Source organism: Pipistrellus hanaki, assembly GCF_964339955.1.
Source record: "Pipistrellus hanaki genome assembly, chromosome: 2".
Classification (NCBI taxonomy): domain Eukaryota; kingdom Metazoa; phylum Chordata; class Mammalia; order Chiroptera; family Vespertilionidae; genus Pipistrellus; species Pipistrellus hanaki.
In genome coordinates this window covers 129,638,511-129,645,847 of record NC_140504.1, presented here as the reverse complement: position 1 = coordinate 129,645,847, position 7,337 = coordinate 129,638,511, and the positions used below count along the sequence as shown (strand labels likewise).

The 7,337-nt window shown below is 39.7% G+C and overlaps 1 long non-coding RNA gene across 1 annotated transcript; it reads right to left on the bottom strand.

Annotated features, from left to right (window-relative positions):
• Nucleotides 1-480: 480 nt before the first annotated feature.
• Nucleotides 481-6,693, bottom strand: LOC311616467. The gene is made up of 3 exons (XR_014793902.1): nt 6,447-6,693; nt 4,205-4,273; nt 481-612 (listed from the first exon to the last, which is right to left on the bottom strand). It is a non-coding gene; the product is annotated as an uncharacterized lncRNA (long non-coding RNA).
• Nucleotides 6,694-7,337: the final 644 nt, after the last annotated feature.

Genomic DNA, 7,337 nt, shown 5'->3' with positions numbered 1-7,337 from the left:
AGCTATTACAATATTTTTTTTAAAAAAAATTTTTATTGATTTTAGAGAGAGGAAGGGAAAGAGAAACATTGAGAGAAACATCAATTTATCGTTTCACTTATTCTCAAGCAATCATTGCTTGCTTTTTGTATGTGTCCTGACCAGAGATTGAATCTGAAACCTTGGTGTATGGGATAAAGCTCTAACCAAGTGAGCTACCTGGCCAATATTATTGACTATATTCTCTGTACTGTACTTTACATCCTCATGACTATTTTTCATCTACCAATTTATACTCCCTCACCTTTTTACATTCAGCCCACAATCCTCTCCACCCCACCCACCCTCTAATTCATTTGTTTTTTCTCTTATCTATGAGTCTGTTTCTGTTTTGTTTGGTTGGGGAGGGTTTCCGTTCTTCAGATTCCACATATAAGTGAAGTTTTTATCTGTCTGGCTGATTTCATTTAGCATAATACCCTCTAGGTCCATCCATGTTGTCAGCAATGGTTGAATTTCATTCTATTTTATGGTCGAGTAATATTCCATTGTATATGTACCACATCTTCTTTATCCATTTGTCTCTTGATGAACACTTAGGTTGCTTCCATATCTTGGCTATTGTAAATAACACTGCAATAAACATAGAGGTGCATATATCTTGTTAAATTAGTTGTTTGGAATTCTTCAAATAAATACCCAGAAGTGGAATAGCAGGTGAAAGGGCAGGGCGGGGCGAGGATGAGCTCCCAACTTTTAGTTATTCCTAGCCCTCACCCAACCAATCAGGGTTAGCCGAGGCAGTGACATCACCACCGACTGGAGTAAAACCCCTGGACTGGGCGAAATTTATGCTCTCTTCCACCATGCTGCCGGCGTGAGTGGGAGGAGCCCATGCTAGCATGGAACAGTCTCTTTTGTTTATTGCATCAGACTCGGCTCCCTGGTGGTCCTTGGGGATCACGAAGTCTGGGCGTAACACAGGGTCACAAGATAGTTCTATTTTTAATTTTTGAGGAAACTCCACACTGTTTCCCACAGTGGCTGCACCCATTTTCGATCCCATCAGCAGTGCACAAGGCTCCCTTTCCTCCACATCCTCCCACACTTGTTTGTTGTGTCACACTGCATGTTAAACTAGATTTCTGTGGACAAGACACTTTACCTTTGGTGAAGATTTTTTTTATTGGTTTTGCTTACCTAATACAACTGAGAAGTCATCACCTACTTCATAGGAGTGTTATGGGGATTAAATGAGATCCAAAATAAAGTCCTTAATCAAGGGGATAGACATGATAATGGCTGCCATTCAACTTCAAATACTTCATAGTTTCCCTAACAATTTATCTGGTCAAAACATTACTAAGGAGGCTTGCCTGTTTTGAAATTGTATTTATTAATGTCCAAGCAATAATCAATATTTTATTTTTTAAAAAATTAAGTATAGCAAACAGTTCATCTTTTTTATATCTGGAAAGTTAAATCCTGTTTTATTTCTAAGCCCTATTAATGACTGGTTTTCTTTGTACTCTTATTGTTGCTCCTGTTACTGTTTCTAATTATTTCAATTTTCTAGGGTAACATTCATTCTCCATAATGAGCACATAGGGTCCTCTAACTTCATAAAGTCTCCCCTCCTCCCTCTCACTCTGTATTTCCCATCAATCTGAGTCACACTATACAAACTAAACTGTTTGTAACAATGTCCTCACACTCATGGGCTTTTACTCATGCTGTTCTCTCTGAAAATAGTTGTCCCACCTTTTCCTGTTTCTAACTCTTACTCACTTTTCAGATCTTTCTACCACATCATGTTCAGTAGGAAGCACTTCCAGAATCCACACGTTGGACTAGTGTCCCTCCTGAGTCCCACTGCCTACCTCTATCCTCAGGAGGTAGTGCAATTTTTTTAATGAAGAATGTGTATTTTGGAATCCTCAGCTTGGTATCACCTAGATCTGCCACTCACTAGCTCTGTGACTATAATCAAGTCACTTCACCTTTCTTACTTCAGTTACCATCTCTAGGACAACACAACACTATCTGCATCATTAGATTGTATGGATAAAATGCCATCAAACAGGTGAATTGCTTAGCATGTGAGCCTGACAATAGTAAAAACTGTGAGCACCTTCGGTATTAAGTGTTTATTATATCTATTAGGTGTAAAAAAAAGTTAAATTGGTAGATGATAACTTTCATTTTGATTCTCAGTTATAAAGGATTGAAACTTCAGGCCCTGACCGGGTAGTTCAGTTGGTTAGAGTATCATCCCCGTATGCCAAGGTTGCGGCTTCTATCACCAGTCAGGGCATATGCAAGAATCAACCAATGAATGTATAAACAAGTGGAACAACAAATGTTTCTCTCTCTCTCTCTCTCTCTCTCTCTCTCTCTCTCTCTCTCTCTCTCTCTCTCTTCCTCCCTCTTTCTCTGTCTCTCCCCTCATCTTTCTAAAATAAACTTTAAAAATCAAAAGAAAAAGGATTGGAACTTCAGGAAATGATCTTCCTTAAGGATAATGGACACTGAAAACAAACTCCCAAAAGAAAACCGCTGCTCTATAGAAGTTATACCAGAAACTAGGTTTCCTGGTCAACAGCCCTTCAATCTTTGTTCCATATATATAGGCCACAGCAGACCATCAGAAGGTTCAGAAAAAGCAAGGAATCTACTGTATTCAGTCCAATGCATGGTGTTTAATCAATCAGGCTAGAATGGAGTATGGGGACCTCTCTCTGCCCTATGTACTGTATGTGACTGAGTAATATAAGGTAACCCTCATTTTGCCAATAAGAAAATGTTTTAAAAAGTTTTTCACCCACTTGAATAGACACACTTTAGTTCATATGTCTGCTTATTGAATGTGGTTACATATTTTAGTCACATTAATAAATTTAGAAAGAATAATTTGGAAATATTTCTTATCTCTCTCTCTCTCTCTCTCTCTCTCTCTCTCTCTCTCTCTCTCTCGCCATTCACAGTTCATGCAACAATTTTGTTTTCTCTTCACATTCACCTTTGTCAACACTATAGCCAATATGGTTCACTTATCTCCCTTTATCAGAGCCCATCATCTTTATTTCTATTTAAATTATTTAAAGCACAGCTCCTCTTGAGCACAATGATACTGACACTGGAAATTTTATCCCAACCCACAAATAATCATTCACATAACATTAAAATCATTCATCCTATAGCTGTATAGCTGTGCTAGAGACAATACTACACTTGCTTTACCTTAAAAAAAATGTATCTACAGCAAAACTTGGTGATTATGAAATCATATTCTTAGGAAATAAATTACTTTTCAAAAAATCTATAAAATGTTTGTAGCCTCTTTTATTTCCAATTTTGTCAGCATTGGAAACTAGCTTGAGGTTCAAAGATTGAAAGCAAAGTGTCTTCCCTAAGTATAGTGTTTTGTTGGGAAAGTAATTAAGAAATTGAGATGTTATAGCATAAGAATTTTTGTGTAAGGCAAACTCCTTTGCTGAGGATAATTTTGAGAGAAACCCCTTACATTTAGGGACATACAGGTACAAATCTGACCTGTCATGGAACTGTCACATGTCACAGGTAGCATGCTCTATATTAGCGAAGGAGGCAATGCTGCCCTCTCTCCCATACGGCACAGCAGCCCCTGCTTGCATTTCTCAATGCATTGCAACTCTTCTTGTCCCTTCTTCTCACCTGAACAAAAGATATCCCCATGTCGTTATTCTACAAGACGTAGATGTTTCAAAAACAGGCTTAAATATTTCCCTCTGTTGAGGTTTATTTCCTTCCCCTCTACTCCCACCAGCACTTTCCGCTTTTGCTCAGCCAGTTCTTATCACCCAACCAGCCTCCACTTGTGATATTACAATGCAGCCTTCCCTGTGGATTCAGGGCTCCATCATTATAGTTTCCTGTGAAACCTTCTCTATTAATTAGCTGGATGGCACTTTTTTAGTAAAATGTACCTCACAACTTTTGACTACAACTTAAAGGTTCCTGGATGATTACCCTAAGTACAAAGCAGTCGTTTGGCTAACATGATTATGCAACAGCAATATATTCAACCTCAAGGCGGGGATCAAGGAATCTGATTCTGTTCTGTGTTAAATGGTATGATTTGGGGGTTTAATTCCTTATTTCCTATTTCAGAACATTTATTCCTTATATCTAACTTAGATAACATTTTTAACCCAAAGGCAGCCCAATTTAATAAAAATGGTCTTACCTGTTTCCTTTCAATTTTTCAGTATTTTTAGGCTCCACATTCATGTAAGTTGCCATTGCTCTTTATTTCCTGTGGAAATACTTGAGATTATAACAGCCTTAAACAAAAATAGAACTGATGAATATTTTGCTTTGTGGAAATGGATATTATTAACTTTCTCCTCTAGGCAAAAATAAATAAATAAATAAATAAATAAATAAATAAATAAATAAATAAATAATCAAGGCCATCTTAGTCATAGAAGTTTCTCAGAGAGACTTTTTTTTAAATCCTTACCCAAGGATATGTTTATTGATTTTGGAGAGAGAGGAAGGAGAATAGAGAGACAAGAGAAAGAAAGACATTTATGTGAGAGAGAAACATCAATCAGTTGCCTCCCGTATCCACCCAGATTTGGAATGGAACCCACAACCCAGGTATGTGCCCTAACAGGGAATCCAACCCGCAACCTTTTGGCATGGGGGACACTGCTCCAGTCAACTGAGTCACCAGGCCAGAGCTCAGAGAAACAATTTTACTATAGCTTTGACTTAATCCAGGAAGCCTATCACTAATAAATACAATTTAAAAGCCTAACGGATAAAAAAAAAAAAAAAAAAAAAAAAAGTCACTTGCTTTCTCTCCCAGGCTTTCCATGTTATTGCCCTGCATGTCCATGGTGACATTGACGACACCATGGTGACATTTCTCCACCACCGTTTGGATGGGGTAGGCCATCTTGTGCTTTGCATGGGTTATCACCTGCTTTGGGATATTAGGCTCTATACACTCAGCTTTACTATTCATTTTTCATTTCAGTTTATGTTCACTCATAAGAGATTTCCTTCAGTTTTGTAGTATTTTCTTCTCTCATTATTGATTTGGTTTGCTTTTCATCTGCTGGCAAGCTCGGCTCTCATAAAAAGAGACAGATCCCTTGACCCAGAGCACAGGCAGCAACTCTTAAAGCAGCCCTCCCCACCTGTAAGAGGAACCACTTGGCCCCAGGAACAGCCCCGAACACCACAGGCCTCATAAATGCCTGGAAGTAGCCTCTGCAGAGCAGACCCTCGCCTGTAAGGAGCTGCGCACGAGCCATCGTCCTGTGTAAACTAGGGCAAAGAGGCAGCCATTTGTCTTCTCCTTCAGACCCAGCAATTTTCCCCTGTAATAAATGACTTCATTCTGCAGCTGGAGTTACAGAAGTTAAATTTAGAGCTAAGTACAATCCTTTACTCATTACACCACCTTCCAGAAGATTCTCCCTTATTAGCAAAAAAAATCACTTTGGGTCAGCAATAAAGGTGGGGATGTACTCATACAAAATTACTAAGAATAAGGGTGACGCTGGCCTGGCCAGTATGGCTCAGTGGTGGAGCGCCCACCTATGACCAGGAGCTCACGGTTCGATTCCCAGTTAGGGCACATGCTTAGGTTGTAGGCTCAATCCCCAGTGTGGGATGTGCAAGAGGCAGCTGATGATTGATTCTCTCTCATCATTGATGCTTCATCTCTCTCTCCCTTTCCCTCTTCCTCTCTGAAATTAATAAAAATACCCCCCCCCCCCCGGAAAAAAAAATAAGGGTAAGAGTCTAATGTTGTAAATTATTAAATCAAAAGTATTCTATTTTTTCTCCTACATTTTAAATAAAATGATAAGACATTTAGCAAGGGTTTTTGTTGTCTTTGCTTTGGGGTTTTGTTTTTTGCTTGCTTGTTTTGGTGTTGTCATGCCCAGCTCCTTCATACAAATCAGTCCTTGATCCTCTTCTCTTCTTGTTCCACACCTACCTGTCCGTGCTGACCCTATCATTATGGCTCTGAGTGCTGATGACCCCACCTCTGTACATCCAGCCCGGTTATTCTTATTTGAATCAAACACCTATAAATCCATGGGGGGGAGGGGAGAATTGGTAATTTATGTACACACATAATACCTTAATAAAGAAATGGGGGGGGACACCTATAAATCCAACTGCTCACTGAACATTTTTTTTGCTCATAAGTCCCATAGATACTCCACATTTAACATCCTAAACTAATTTTACCAGCTTTTTCCCACAATCAGAATTTCTCCCCCATAATCTTTATTCTTATTAGCAGTACTACCATCTAATCAGTTGCGATGGTTAATTTTGTGTCACCTTAGCCCAGGGATGCCCAGATATAGCTGGTAAAACCCTATTTGTGGGTGTGTCTTTGGATGTTTCTGGAACTGATTGGCATTTGAATGGGTAGGCTGAGTCAAGAAGAGCACCCTCACCTCTGTGGGTGGGCATCGTCCAGCATGTTGAGGGCCTAAGGAGAACTAAAAGACAGAGGATGGGTGAATTGCTCTCTGCTGAGGTGGGCCATCCATCTTCTTCCGCCTTCAGACATCGGTTCTCCTGGTTCTCTGAACTTCGGATTCAGCTGAATTACACATGGCATTCTTGGTTCTCCAGCTTGTAGTCGGCAGATCCTGGGACTTCCCAGCTGACTCAGACGATTAAGGAGGTTAAGGAATCTCATGATATGCACACATGCACAGTCACAAAGAACTGTTCGTTTTATTTCCTTAGCATCTCTGACATCCTTCCCCTGCCGCCCCATGGCTACTACTCAATTCATGCTCTCATTATCTCTTAACAGAACAGCTGTAATAGTCTGTTATAGACTAAATGATTGCATCTTCTTAAATTTATATGTTGAAGCCCTGCCTTCTACAGTGGTCATTTTTGGAGATGGGACCACTAAGGAAGTAATTAAGGTTGAATGAGGTCATAAGGGTGGGGTCCTGATCTCATAAGATCAGTGTCCTTATAAGAAGAGATATCAGAGAGTTCTCGCTGTCTTTCCACAGGCACACATTGGAAAGGCTATATGAGGACACAGTGGGAAGGTGGCCATATGCAAGCCAGTAAGAGAATCCTTACACAGAATAGAATTGGCCAGCTCCTTAGCCTAAAACTTGTGGCCTCCAGATTGTGAGAAAAATAAATGTTCCGTTGTTTGTGAGAAAAAATGTTCTGTTGTTTAAGCCACCCAGTCTGTGTTGTTTTGTTATGGTGGCCTGAGCAGACTAATCCAGTCTCCAGTAATGGTATACCCCTCTAGTATCACCCAGCGTCATGTCCAAATAATTTGAAGCACTGTTCCCAGAGTGACCTGTATA